At 36.1% G+C, this 14,987-nt stretch overlaps 1 protein-coding gene and 1 non-coding gene across 5 annotated transcripts in view; both read left to right on the forward strand.

Moving 5' to 3' along the window:
• Positions 1-14,987, forward strand: part of Rsrc1 (arginine and serine rich coiled-coil 1) — a 405,987-nt gene that overhangs the window by 308,371 nt on the left and 82,629 nt on the right. The window lies entirely within an intron of this gene.
• On the forward strand, positions 9,192-9,320 carry LOC120101246 (small nucleolar RNA SNORA44). The gene has a single exon (XR_005501625.1). It is a non-coding gene; the product is annotated as a small nucleolar RNA SNORA44 (small nucleolar RNA).

Here is a 14,987-nt window from a genome sequence, read left to right on the forward strand (position 1 = left end):
CCTAGGTGCTTTAATTTACAACTGACTCTAACCCACAGAACTGTTGCCTCCTACGGATTTTACCAATAAAAACACTCAAACAAAATCTAAAGATATAAACCCACTAATAATGACTTATTCATCAAATTTTGATATAAAAATTTTCAACACTAAAATATTATTAGTATAATATTTTACTTCTATAGTTCTTCTAGAACTATAAATACTTCTATTCACTTAATATTGAAAGGCATTGCCGTAAAACAAAAGGCAATCATGTATGAAGTTCTAATATGATGTTCTTCCAGTTGAATATCTAAAATTTTATAAGATGATGAGATATATTCTTGGAAAGCATTTAAGATAGTTTCAAGAGATGGTTTAAAGCCAGACTGAGTACTTCAAACAAAGTATTTTAAATAACTCAAAATAATTTATTGAGTTTTTATTATTAAAATGTGCCATTTTTTGTTTTTACTTGGCAAACATGTCTTTTCTCATGAATAAAGAATATTTGCAAAATAAGCTGTGCTATGTAAAAGCACTTAAATTGGTAGTTAGATATAAATACACAATCAACTGAAGTGAAACTGTGTTAAAATGTCTATTTTTTTAATTTGTGTTTCATGTGTGAAACATGAAGTGAAAGCTCTGTTGGGTTTTTAGTGCCATGGAAGCATTCAGCAGTAATAGTAAGTTCCACAGTCACACTTTCCACATGCTAGCACAGGATAAAACAAGAACACTATTGCTAGCTTCATTGTATAGTGATATAGCAATGGGCACCTTCTAACTGCAAAGGGGATTAACAGGTGGCTTAAGCCCATGGTTCCAGCAATGTGGAAAACTGAGGCAGAAGGACTACCTGAGCCCAGGATTTTGAGAATAGCTTGGCTAATATATAGGATCCACCACCATCCCCAAATAATCAGAGACATTGGTATATCTAAACAAGAAAAAAATGCATATATAACTAAATTTGTTCTGAATGTCGAACTATAGGACTTCAGACAAATCTAACTGTAATCCTGAATTTTTTGCTTTGATATTTCATTATTGTGAAAATTTGTAGTTTGCTAATCTTAAATATATAACACAAAGGGTGACTTCTAAAGTATACCTGTCCCTCTAGGTTTCAGAATTAAATGACAACCCTAAATGAAACTTATAAGTGTATTTATGCATGTATGTAGACATATGTAGACAACATAGATCAAATTGATGTATTTTTGTGACTGAAATCAGTTCCATGAAGTTGTACCAGCTTTATATTTTGGGTATTAATATGTATGAATAGAACAGAGTATATAATTAGTGTGATGTTCCAAGGTAGTAAGTCTCAGAATATCCTTTTTGTCATACGATTCTGAAATCAAGATTTAAGCAACATAAACAGAATTGAATATTCCATATATTATCATTCTTCAGAGCCATATGTTTATTTCAGTAAACTTTTTTTAATTAATTTATTTATTCTATGTATATAAGCACACTGTCACTGATTTCAAACACACCAGAAGAGGGCATCAGATCCCATTACAGATGGTTGTGAACCACCATGTGGTTGCTGGGAATTGAACTCTGGACCTCCTGGAGAGCAGGCAATGCTCTTAACTGTTGAGTGATTTCTCTATCCCTTAATAAATGTTTGTTGAAGAGCAACCATGTGTGATATTCTAAAATAAGGAAGCTATCTGACCTCAAGAAGTTATTGGTATAAGAGGAATAAAAACATGTTCAGTTGATATTAGAGAAGTAAGTGCAGTGTTCTGAGACGTAATGGTATAGCTTCCATTCACACAGATGATAGATAAAAGCATTTAGCAGGTTTTAACACATCTGAACCATAATATTACAGAATACTATGACCATATATATAGTAGTTACGAAGTACAGAACTACAAGAGCAGTTCTTACCACATATTGGCAGAAACTACAGAAAAGTATGTGCACCATAAAATGAAGACTGTTACACAATGCTCTCCATACATCTAAACACACCCAGAAACACACACCAATTCTTATATTTGTCTTTAAGCCTTCTGGTAATGTATAGTGAGCCTGTTTTCTATTCTGTTATTTCCTAGAAGTATCAGAGAAATCACATTATAGTCACATTATATATACATTGTTCCCTAAAATAAACAAAAAAAATTTGTTTCTAGGAAAAGTCAATACTAAAAAGCATGTCAGAGGGTTTTAAAGTGTACAGATTATATTGTAAACAGTACAGAGACATGTACTTTTATATGAGTAATTAGTATATGTAAGAATTAACATCTATAAAATTTATAAATATTATAAATTTTATGTAAACATGACACCTAACTACAAAACAGTGTTACACTTACTATGGGCTGGGTTTTGTTCTGAGTACATAACATATACTATCTTATTCAATTTGTACAGCAATCCTGATGTTTAAGGTGAATTTATAATATTTTCAGATAATTATGAGAGTGATTACGATACTGGTGACTCATTTAACAGGTATTAATAAGAAAAACCAGTATTTAGATGTAGACAACCCCTTTCAGACTCTCAATAACGCCACTGTAATGCCTCTAAGGATTTCATTATAGCCTAATAATGATCATTTAATTAATAAATAATAAGATGATCATTAGATGTCATATTCTAAAAAGTATCTTCTCTGTGTTTATCTGTTTGTGTCTGTCTTTCACTCTCTCTTTCTGTATATATGCCTGTGTGTCTATCCATCTATCTATGTCTTTCTTTGTCTGAAAATCTTGAAGTAGGTATCCAATACAAATATCACAATACTAAATTTCTAGGGAAATGTGTAATATTTTACCAGAAACTAATATAAATATCTATTGCTTTGCTTTTTTGAAGCTATAAATTCTTTCAGCTATTGTAGTTCATTTTTCTCACCAGTGTTTCTTCTTTTGAACATTGAAAATGGTTTGATAAGAATTGATGAGGTGAACACTCACTTACCAGACTATATTTAGAGGGTCCAAAAACAAATAAGAAAATATGCTAAGTAACTACAATGTTATTTGATGAGCTTCTGTAACAGCAACAGATTCTGCCATGGATTAGGAAGTCAGTTGTAAATATGGCATTTGATTAGGCAGCAGGGTCTCCTATGCTTAGGCTACAGAAAGGTACAGAATCGTGAAAAAGAGTGTACTGTATTTACTAAATTAGAGTACATTTTGAGCACTCAAAGTATAAATGGTATGGAATGGAGGAATAGAAGACTGGAATATGTTGATGAGAAGCACCCATAGGTCTTGTAAAGAAAACGAAGTTTTCTGACCGAGCTGAGAGAAAACTTTCATGAGATGATGACTTAACTGGGCCTACAAAGGTAAAACTGTTCCACTTTTGTTTTATTTTTGAGAAAAATCGTCTAACTAAAGCAAGTTTGTTTAGACAAGGAGGATGAATCTGTACAGCGTGCCTTCCTCTCCCAGTCGCTGGGCGACTCAGTAGAGAAAGCAAACCTCGCAGGTCCGGAATTTGACCCAACAACATCCCCTCCCAAAAGTCAGCAATGAAAGCTTTAGTCGTTAAGTCAATAAGGCTCTCAACTTTGTGCTCTTCTAAATCTGGGTTAGTAAATATCCTCTCGGCTTCTTGGCAAATTCACTGAATCCTGTACATGCCTTTGAACCTGTGTTGTGTGCTGGTGTTAAAGGAATGTGTGAAGGCCAAATCTGCTAAAACTAGTTTTGAAATTTAATATTGTTTTGGTTGGCTATAAACAAAAAATTTCCTGCCATGCCCATGTGATAGATTTTTATTTTTTGTTTCTTCTCTTAACACATTGTGGGAGGAGAGAAGTTGAAAGTGTTGTTCAGTTTGCAGTTGGGATGCCACACACACTCCACATTTGCTTAATAAGACATGTGTTTAACTGGTGCAGAATGTGACTTTTTAAATTCTGATTTTTAATCTCCTTTATTACAATGTCCCAATCTTTTGCTTAAAAAAAAAAACAACACAAATAACAACAAAAACTTGGCAAAGACTGGCGATGACTAAGTGATTAAGAACACTTCTTACCCCTGCAGAGTCCTGATTCAATTTCCAGCACATACATACACACATGATGGCGAACATTCATCTGTAACCCTAGATCCAGGGGATTCAGTGCCCTCTTCTGACCTCTGTGAACACCAGGCACACACATGGTACAGACATACAGGCAGGCAAAACACTCATGCATGAAACAAAATAAATGTAAACCAATACTTTCCATTTGCAGATCATTTTAATTTTGTTTATTCCAATAAAGTGTTAATTCCCTTCTTCAGCACTTACTGGCTGTATCTGGATTGTGTCTAACTCTTAAAACTCTTCATAATACAAGTTAATCTTCTATTATGCCATAACAACCAACTGATACATTAAATTCTCATTTATTTACCAATGACTCGCTGACTAGAGCAGTCATCCAACAGTTAGAGCTAAATAGTTTGGTCCAGTCAGTCCTCATTAAAAATATGCTAGAATGAGAGGATCTGCTAGGCCAGACACCATTTTCATATGACTCAGATTTAGAGACAACTCTTCATTCTGCAATACTCTCTGAGTTCATATAATGCTTCTTGGGGTAAAAAACCTAGGCCAGCAATATCACCAGGACCCGAGAACTAGTTTAAAAATTTTAGAATACAGCAATAAAGTAAAATAATTATGACTTGTATATATCTGATAATTTTACCTTTAAGTATACAGAGTAAATATTGTTGAACTGCTAACAGCCTCTGGATTCTGTCATTCAAATGGGAGGTATAATAAAGCAACAACAAATTAATACACATTGTTTTCAAATATAAATTAGCCATTGGTAAAAATTAATAAAATTGGTAAAAAAAAAATAGTGCTAGAAATGTAGCTCCATGGTAGACATTTTATCTAGCTTGCACAAAGCCCCTAGATTCTTTCTTTTTTAATCCTCTCATATATTACATCCCAATGGCAGTTCTCCCTCCCTGCCCTGCTCTCAGCCCTCGCCCACCTCCCATCTCACCCAGATCCACTTCTTCATTTTCCTTCAGAAAAGGACAGGCCTCCCAGGCGTATCAGCCAAACATGGTGTATCAAATTGTATTAAGACCAGGCATCCCCCACCCCTTCATATTAAGATAGGAAGAGACAACCCCGTAGGAGGGAAAGGAGTCCCAAAAGCAAGCAAAAGTATCAGAGATAGCTCTCTCCCACTGTTAGGAATCTCATAAGGAAACTAAGCTATACAACTATAATATTGTGCAGAGGACCTAGGTCAAACCATGTAGGTTCCTTGATAAACGGTTTAGTCTCTGTGAGCTCCTTTGAGCCCAGATTAATTGATTTTGTGGTTTTCTTGTGGTGTCCTTGACCCCTCTGACTCCTAGAATCCTTCCTCCCCTCTTCTGCAGGCTGCCCCAAGCTCCTGATGTTTGACTGTGGCTCTCTGCATCTATTTCTATCAGTTACTGGGTGAAGCCTCTCTGATGGAGAGTATATGGACTCCAGTGTACAAGTATAACAGAGAATGATTAGGAATCACTTCATTGAGGTTGTTTGTTTTCTTGCTGGTCCCACTTGCCTCTATCCTAAGTCACAGTGCTATCCTGCCTCTGGCTCCTAACCATCCAGGCAGTGTCAAGAGTGGGCATTATCTTCAGGCATGGGTCTCAAGCTGGACCAGTCACTGGCTAAGCCCCTGAATTCTATCCCCAGCACTACAAAAAAAATTAATTTTAACATTGGATTAGTTAATAATCCAGATCCAAATAAATCAGAATTATTGTATATACTGCTTCCTTTCATCAGAATAAATTAAATTGGACTTCAATAAAAAACACCACATAGTGTTTTTTAATTTTAAACAAATTCAACCCATTCTTCTAAGTGCTCTTAAGTTTACAGACGTACACAAATCCTACTGAGATAAATTGTATTTTAAATTATATATTTATAAATAAAGATTAATAGAAGTGAGCTACAATGGCACCAGTCTGTGGTCCCACATACTTGGGGAGCCTGAGGTAGGATGTCCAGTTTAGCCTCATAGTTCAAGGAGCATCTAGACAATGAAGATTCTTGTCTCCAATTAATTAATTGATTTATTTGAAGTAAAGAAAAATCTTATCTACCTTGGGCAGGGTTCTGTGCATGAACAAAATCTCCATATGATGCTCAAACATGCTGAAGTTGGATATTTACTATCTTAAATATTGGACAGCAGATTAACACTCACCCAAAATTTCAACCAAGAAACTAAAGATTGTGAAAATATAGACTGATTAACACTGAACTGAAAATGCAAAATTGGTATCCTTTAATACAGAATTGATGGCTTATGCTTCTAGTTTGGGGGGACATTCTCATTGCCCCAGCCTGAAAGGAGTGGTTACCACTGCAGGCTCCATGCACCATGTTTGAGCCTGTTGTTACGGTTTTATAAAGTGATAGCTTATTTAAACTCCACAACAGCATTAAAATTAAAGAGAAGCTTTGAAAGAGTAATCTTTCCATTTCCTGATTAGAGGAATTTCTTCAGTTTCATATATTATATATAATATATATAATATGTAGATTTAAATATCTTTTTATCATTAAAACAACTTAATGGATGCTAAAAGCCTATATGCTTTTATCTGTACTGTTTTTTTAATGAAGTACATTGACTTGCTGGCAAAAAAGTTGCCTATAATACAAATGCTTTTAAATTTTCTTATATACTTATTTACTGCCCCCTGAAGAATGTTGTAGGTTAATTCTGTCCATGATCTACAACTTGTTTGTATTCAGTTCTGTTTGGTACTGAATTAAATTGCATAGATTATGGCTGTTTTGTTTTGTTTTGTTTTGTTTTGTGTTTTAAGGAATACCAAACTTTCTTTCCTTGTATCTATTACCATAAATGGCCACTGCTGAAGTTAATTCACCTATCCTGGGAAAGAATGCAACATGCCTTCTCAAAAACGCTACTTAAGGTTATGTGCTGATCCCCTTTACCCTTCGCCCTTGAGATTTAGCAAACTCAGTTCCCACTGTGTTTCTTGTTCCTACACCCACAGGAAAGAGACCCTCAGATCGTCCCAAAACCAGCTCACACCTTCAGGATACTGGTTTCCGTTATCTATCAAGTTTGCATTCTTGTTTGTTTGTTTTGTACTGTTCTTGATTGGAACAGAAATTTCAGGTGGTAGAATCATGATACAATTCCTCTATCAAAGTGTGTGATGTATAAATATAGTGCATTAAAATATCCATTTAATAGGATTAAATCAGAGCCGGCCAGAGTTCTGTTGGGGAAAATTTGTAGTCTCAGCAGTAGAGATCTGTAATTTATCAGAAGTGTTAGCATTTTTAGAATGTGTGTGTGTGTGTTACAGCACTGAAATTCAGCCCTGGCTCTCAGGCTTAAAAGATGAATTTCCCAAGTTCTGGCAACAAAATTCATGGCGTTCTCTTAAATACTGAACATTTTATATTTCTATAAACAAGTGGTTATCTTTAAGATATTAATTCATTATTAGCATATCATTTTACCACAAGTTATTTCCTTTTATATTTATATTTTGATTCATTTATTATTATAATTAAACTTTAACAAAAAGTAAATAAAATAATCAAATTAGGCTAGTTGTTTTTGTGAAGTTTTTTAAAGATGCTATGATAAAAATATCAGCAGATATACTTATGATGACTGATTTACTCACTGATTGAATAGAAAGCCTTAGATAAATCTTTACTCACTCTAAAATTTGTTGAGAATTATACAAAAATTACTCTATATGAAATGATTCAGGACTGATTGGCCCCTAGTAAGCCTGTCTATTTTTTGTTTCCTTTTAGGTATTAAATTGATGAAAAGTAATTATATAAATAAAGTTATATAACTTTGGTAGGAAAAAAAGAAAGTATAGGAGAATACATATTGCAGACTGTTGCTGTGTACCTGGCTGGCATGACAGCTCAGCAGGAAAAGCATTTAATATACAACCTGGTGACCCGAGAGCTGCCTCGGACCTCACTGAAGGTAGGAGAGAATAAACTCAAAGTTGTCCTCTGGCCACTTGTGCTGTCACGACAGAGACATACACTCATGTTATTCAGATACAGAAAAATACTTAAAATATTTTAAAATGTATTTACAAGTTTTATCTCATTCTTGATTTCTGAACTACATATATTGATTACTGTTTCTGTGCTTTAGTCTTCATTTTAAAATGACAACTTACCTTTAGGTTTTGGGGATTTTTTTCTTTAATTTTAGTCTTTAATATATATTGATATGGTGCTTGGAGTTATAAAAAGAATAAGCATTACAAACCACTTCTTAGGAGCTAGGAAAAGATTCCTTTACAGGAGGTAATCCATAGGTCCAATTTCGTTTCCTGAAAAGCTAAAACATTTTTCTTGGATTGGGGTTCTGATGGCTGACTCCATAGTAGCAGAAAGGCAAAGGATTTCCGTAAAGCAAAGGAACACAGCCCAATCAAGTTCTTCTTAATTTCCATATAGCCTTTGTTTAAAAAGCTTATCTAAAGCTGCTTTCCAAGAGTGACTGTCACGGTTGGACAGCCACCCTGCTACTGGTGGACTGTTTTTACTTTCTGATCTTGTCATCAAATTACAGTAAATGAAAGTTACTGTGGCTAGTAATTTCCATAAGAGCAGCTTTGTCAACAGAATGGAAAGGAGATACATAAATGGTTAGAAAGTTTTAGGACATTATATATTTGAAAACAGAAACTGAGATTATCAGCCATCAATGTGAATATCTTAAGTAATAGCTGGTTTGCTTTTATTCCATTGTTAAAACTGGAACACTTGGAGGTTCTAGCAGAATTAGGGAGAGGAATTCCCACCTGGTATAGCAGTGCAGATATTCAGCTTTGAGCTGTGTTATCTATCGGAGCACACCTATGGGTTTCCTAGGTTACATTGGATGTCTGTTTTTCTAATATATGACAGAAAGTTCTCCTACAAAAGAGGGGGTAAAGGACCACCTGAAGCAAATCTTTATGGCCTTTAAAGCCTACTTTAGATTATAAGAATTAAGAAACAATAAAAAATATGACAAAGGATAAAATAGTAAAAGAATAGATTATTCTTCTAAATATTTACAAAGTATACAAAAGGGAATTTGCTCAAAGCAAACATCTCAAATTAGTGAACATTGTTAATACTGTATTTGAACATTTTTATTTCCACACTGGTGCTTTTAAAAAGCAAAAAAAATTAAGCATGTTTCCAAGGGCTGTGGCTGCTCATAGCCATGGGATCTCCAACTGCATGCCAGAGTAACGGAGAGACTTTGACAGCCCAGGTTATCACAGTGCCTGCTGTTGCCACTCAGCTCTCCTATATGTTTTTCCACTGGAGTTATGAGCTGCCTGTCCTTCTGTCCTGTGGTATTCAAAACAAACTTTCCTTCTGCAGTGTGCACTTGGGCGGTTCTTGGAAGAGTGAGGAGACAGCCTGTCAGCCTCTGCTCATTAACCTAAGGACCATGTGACCAGTGAGGTGGCCATCTTGTGATTTGGTCTGCATTATTTGTTGGAAAAATGCCACAAGAAGATCACACTGGGATTTAGAAGTTTCTGGCTAATACTTAGCCAGGTAGCCTTTTGTGGCCAGATTGGTCTACAAAGAGAAACAGCATTTTGGAAAAGTGAAATACCTTTGTAACCTAACATGCAATTGGTTCAATAAAGACTTCAAATTTCAAAAAAAAAAAAAAAAAAAAAAGCAAAAAAATTGATTATAATTCTTTAGTTTATTTTGAACATATCAAATTCACAGTTTTCAATATCTTTTTTTTATATTTAGCAAATTTTTTCAGTATTTTCTATACTTAGAAGGAAAGATATGCCAACCATAACTGGATAGTCTTTAAACCATGCAAAGTCAAAGCTGTGCACCTATGAAAACTGTAATGGATTTGGCACAGCTAGTGAGTTTCAGACTATCTGCAGATGCTTACGAGTCCCTCTGTTGATGCACAGAAACCCTGGCAGGACCAAGGTGATTGCAGCCCTATCTTAACCTTAGTGAGAAGCTTGTCAGGAAACAGACAACTAAGCATGTCCAGCTTCTACCTTTGCTGGTTTTTATAAGCAGCTGGCACACAAACTAGTGCCTGTTTTTAGGAATTTGTTTTACTAAGGGCGATCAACACAGGAGGTAAACGAAACAATGTAGCACTTCATAATTGTACTGAATAGACTCACTGATCATGTCAGACAAGCTCTTGAGTTTTAGAAAATGGGAAAGAATGTATCAAGATTGAGGATTTTTCACCAGACTCAGTTGCTACAGAAGTTAGCACAGTCATTAGGAAAAACTGTAGGTATGATTTAATAAGCCATATCAGTTGTGAAATGAATAAGCTTGCACTAATAGTTCTTACAAAGGAGTCTGCTCCAGTTTTCTATGTGACTTTTTAAAGTAAAGAATACTTAGATGAAAGCTTCTCCATAATCAGTAACATATATAAAGTAATTAATTACTGGCTAATTTTGTTTAAAATTTGCTTCCAGTCTAATGGATATGGAGGAAGAATCCTGAAACGAACAGGATTGAGCTGGAATTTACAGGTTCTGACTATACCTTGGTCTTTCTGACCTTAAACAAATTCTTTAACTTTCTTGGGCCCATTTGCTCAGTAAAATGTGCATAATGATAACGGATGTGGAAAATTATTCAGACTTGGAATTCTCAGGGAATGACAGTTGTTGGTTTATGTCTGTCTTTTACATTGATGGTTTAAAATATACAACAGCATTTAAACTGAATAAACATGAGCCATTCATAATAGAAATTTTCTCAAATGTATTTTGATGACTAATCCAGTTGTGCCGGCTGGTTTTATGTCAGCTTGACACAAGGCATAGTCATCTGAGAGAAGGGAACCTCAACTAAGAAAATGCCTTCATAGGATCTGCTATAAGCTATTTTCTTAGTCCGTGATTGATGGGAGAGTCCCAGTCTATTGTGGGTGGTACCATCCCTGGGCTGGTGATCCTGCGTTCTATGAGGAGCAAGCCACAGGAAGCAAGCCAGCAAGCAGCACCCTTCCTCAGCCTCTGCTTCACCTTCTGCCTCCAGGTTCCTGCCCTGTTTCAGTTTCTGTCCTGACTTCTTTAATGATGGACCACAATGTGGAAGAGTAAGCCAAATAAACCCTTTCCTCCCCAACTTGCTTAATGGTCAGGGTGTTTATTGTAGCAGACGAAACATTAATTAAGATACAAGTAAAATTTATATAAATGTGAAAGGATAGGATTGGTGATTCTGGGTATCCATGGTGTCATGTTTACAAATTGTCCTAACATATAATACTATCTTGAAATATGGTTGTGCAGCACTATCTATGAAGTACCATAGGTCTTAGTCATAGGTGTTTATGTAAACAAAAAACATTAGGAATTAAACTGAAAGAAGGAAAAGTATATTTTACTAGATGTTTTCATTTATAATTCATTAGAAATTTTGTTACTGAGTTGCAAAATTAATTAGTGCCTCACAAAATTTCCTCATTACCTTGAGAGTGTATTGTTCTTCACTACATGAGTGGACTCTAGACTCCATATGTACGTCTGAAGGAAGGGGATACATGAGGTTGAAAGAGGAGAGGACATGGGGCTAGGGAGCCGTGAGCTCTGCCCTCCACAGCCGAGTTAACCAAGGGTGCAGTGCTTTCCTACACGTGGCTCTTGTTCTCTCTCTTGGAATTTGCAGTTATTCATATATTTTGTTTTGTTTATTACTTTGGATCATGCAACTTATTTTATTCCACAAGATCTTTCTACGTTCAATACCTAGTTTTTAATTTTCAGTGACCTTGAAGTATTTTATACTACACTATAAATTATTTAACCCCTTCCAAATTTAGGTTGTTCCCTTTCTTTTCTACAAAGCAGCATGTGCCTTTACCCATGCCATTACGTGTGTATACACATTTCTGTGGAACATCAGTCTCTCCAAGACTGGCTGGATGAGTGCCGTGTGTGCATTTTCAGGTTTGTCCCATGAGACAAAACCTCTAAAACCTGTGGCGCCAGTTTACACCTGTGCCAGCCAGGGAGAGATTTTATTTGCCCTATCATTAATTTCATATTTTAGTCTTTTTCACCTTTAAGTGTGTATTGCATGTGTGTGCACCTCGCATGAGCAGGTGCATGCAGAGTGCAAAGGAGGACATGGAGCCTTAGAACTGAAGCTGCAGGAACCAAACCTCACTGTCTTCTGCTAAAGCTGCACTTGCTCTTCACCACCGATAATTCCTCCGTCTCTCGTGTTTTTAATGTGTTAAGAAAATACAGTGTGGTTTCAATTGCATTTCATTGAGTGTTGGTAATCCCAAACTCATTTTTAAACTAACTTGCTCTTGACAACTTGATACAACTGTAATACATTGGTAGATTTCTCTGTCTTCTCCTCCCACCCTCAGGAACCTCCCCCCACTCTTTCTCACATTCGTGCCTCTTGGGATTTTTGTTGTGAGTTTAGCCTCAGCAGGCCCTGGGACTGTACATACAGAGCACCCATTGAAGCCCAGAGAGCGCATTAGGAACACAGCCAAAGGCAACCAAGCACATGTCTTAGTCTGTATTGTGTCTATTCGTGCTTCTTCAAAGTCTGAGGCTTAGCCTAAGAGCTACCTAGCTTGAGGACGTTTCAAGTGGAACTTTATTTTTCTAAGTTTTTCAGGTTCTCTTTCTCTGAGTGTTTTCTCAAAATGATTGTCTTCTCTAGGTTTTCCAGCATAGGGCTCGATAGTGTACACTTGTGTTCTGCCTCTTCTCTGTATGTTGTTTTTATATGTGTCTGTATCTTTATGTTACTCAACTTACTTTTTTCTGTTTTCCCCCTTTGTTCAAACTTTCTAAAGACTTAAATTTTCTTGCTTCTTTGAATAATTTCTTTCAGCTTTATTGATTATATCTTTTAGAGTACCTTTCTGTTTACTTTATAATTTCTTATTCTTCTCGTTTGTAATTCGCTCACCTGTTTAGTTTATGACATGGTTTCTAACAGGTAATCATTCGTCTTTTTGCTAAGTTTATTTGCGGTGATTAAACCATACCTTTGAATGGATAACTGAGGGTTGCAGAGCCAGTTTCTGACTTAAATGTTCCCACTTTATTTCAATATCCTCAGAAAACAGGGGCTCTGTGCTTTCTGTTTTGAGTAATTTGAGGAGACTGGTTAGACAGCCACCTAACTTTTTCTTTGTGCGTAGACAGTCATCTTCTTCCAGGCATTCTCAGTTGTTGAGACTAGATATTGCTTTGTATTCTAGATACTTCATAATTTTATAACAATTTGTTTAAAGAAATCTAGTTTCCATCTTCCTTCTTTCATAAATTGACCATTCTTTGTGCCCTTCCGGAGAATGTTCTGGAGAAAGTGACAGTCTTTTCTCTTTCTTTTTAGGAAGACTTCCTCTTACATAGTAAATACCACAGTGTTTCTGGGTTTCTGACACCATGGCCTTGAAAAGTACATTTAGGGATTTTGTGCTCAGCTGGTCACCTGTAAAATGACTACGGTGTATGGCGAACATCTCACCAAGCTGTTCAGATTACTAAGTGAAACATGCAGATACACGAGCACAGACGTGCATAGTAACTCAGTAAACATTAACTGTCACCATGATGATGATTCTCCGGGTTATGTCTAAGCTCCGCTCTTTCCATTACATGAGTGACGTGTTCACAGGTAAGACCTGTGTGCTACTCGTGCAGTCTTCAGCGTGCTCATTCACTTGAGTTCACACATGGAGTTTTGTTTGTTTGTTTGTTGTTTGTTTGTTTTATTAACTTGAGTATTTCTTATTTACATTTCGAGTGTTATTCCTTTTCCCGGTTTCCGGGCAAACATCCCCCTCCCCCTCCCCTTCTTTATGGGTGTTCCCCTCCCCATCCTCCTCCCCATTGCCGCCCTCCCCCCAACAGTCTAGTTCACTGGGGGTTCAGTCTTAGCAGGACCCAGGGCTTCCCCTTCCACTGGTGCTCTTACTAGGATATTCATTGCTACCTATGAGGTTGGAGTCCAGGGTCAGTCCATGTATAGTCTTTGGGTAGTGGCTTAGTCTCTGGAAGCTCTGGTTGCTTGGCATTGTTGTACATATGGGGAGTTTTGTTTTCATGATCAAAATTTACAGTCCACATTGTCCCAGACTCTGAGAATGCTATCTATTAGCATTGATTCCAAAGCTTCTGTTTTCTCTATTAACTGATTACAGGCTTTGTTACTGTGAAGTGTTGTTGTTTATATTGCTCTTGTTCTCTCTGTTTCACAGGACTGATTTTTGTCAAATATGTGGTAATTCTAGGTTAGCTGTTCATCATTCTGTTTCACAGCCCCCATAATCCTGACATTTCACCTCATTATAACCTGTCTTCATTTTTTCCTGTCAGTGGCAAGATGTGTTGTTGATAAGGACAAACCAGTAGCTTATCATTCCTTTTAAGGGTCAGTAATAGCCAGCGCTTGCCTCACAGGCCCCAGCACCTCTGCACTCACTGTTCTTGCCTGTGGGCAAATACTGGCTGTATCCTTACACACGTACAGGGGAGGTACCATTGCTCAGCTGTTCCGGTCATAATTTCCATCTTGACATTTGCCCCAGGCCTGACTAGTGTGATTGGTATCCACTGACTAAAACCTGGCTATAACTTCTTCATAGTATTTTGAATATGATCAACTGTGATATCCTCATCATTTTTCTTTGTATCTATTTCCATCTGTTTTCCATTTTGTTTTATTTTAAGAACTCCTCGATATTTTTGGTACATTTCCAGGGGTACAGTATCAGAGATTTAACTCCATATACAAAAGATCTTCTATATGAAGATCGTTAGACTCTTAGAAATTTTTTTCTCTAAAAATAGCATTATTGTCCTTTATGTAAGTATGGTATGAGTTGACATTCTGTCAGTCTCTTCTAATTCTTAATGTAATTTATTCTTTCCTACAAGGTATATAAAATACTTCTTTAAATTAAACAATTTTAGTGATATAAAAAGCCA

This window comes from Rattus norvegicus, chromosome 2 (genome assembly GCF_036323735.1).
Source record: "Rattus norvegicus strain BN/NHsdMcwi chromosome 2, GRCr8, whole genome shotgun sequence".
Classification (NCBI taxonomy): Eukaryota; Metazoa; Chordata; class Mammalia; order Rodentia; family Muridae; genus Rattus; species Rattus norvegicus.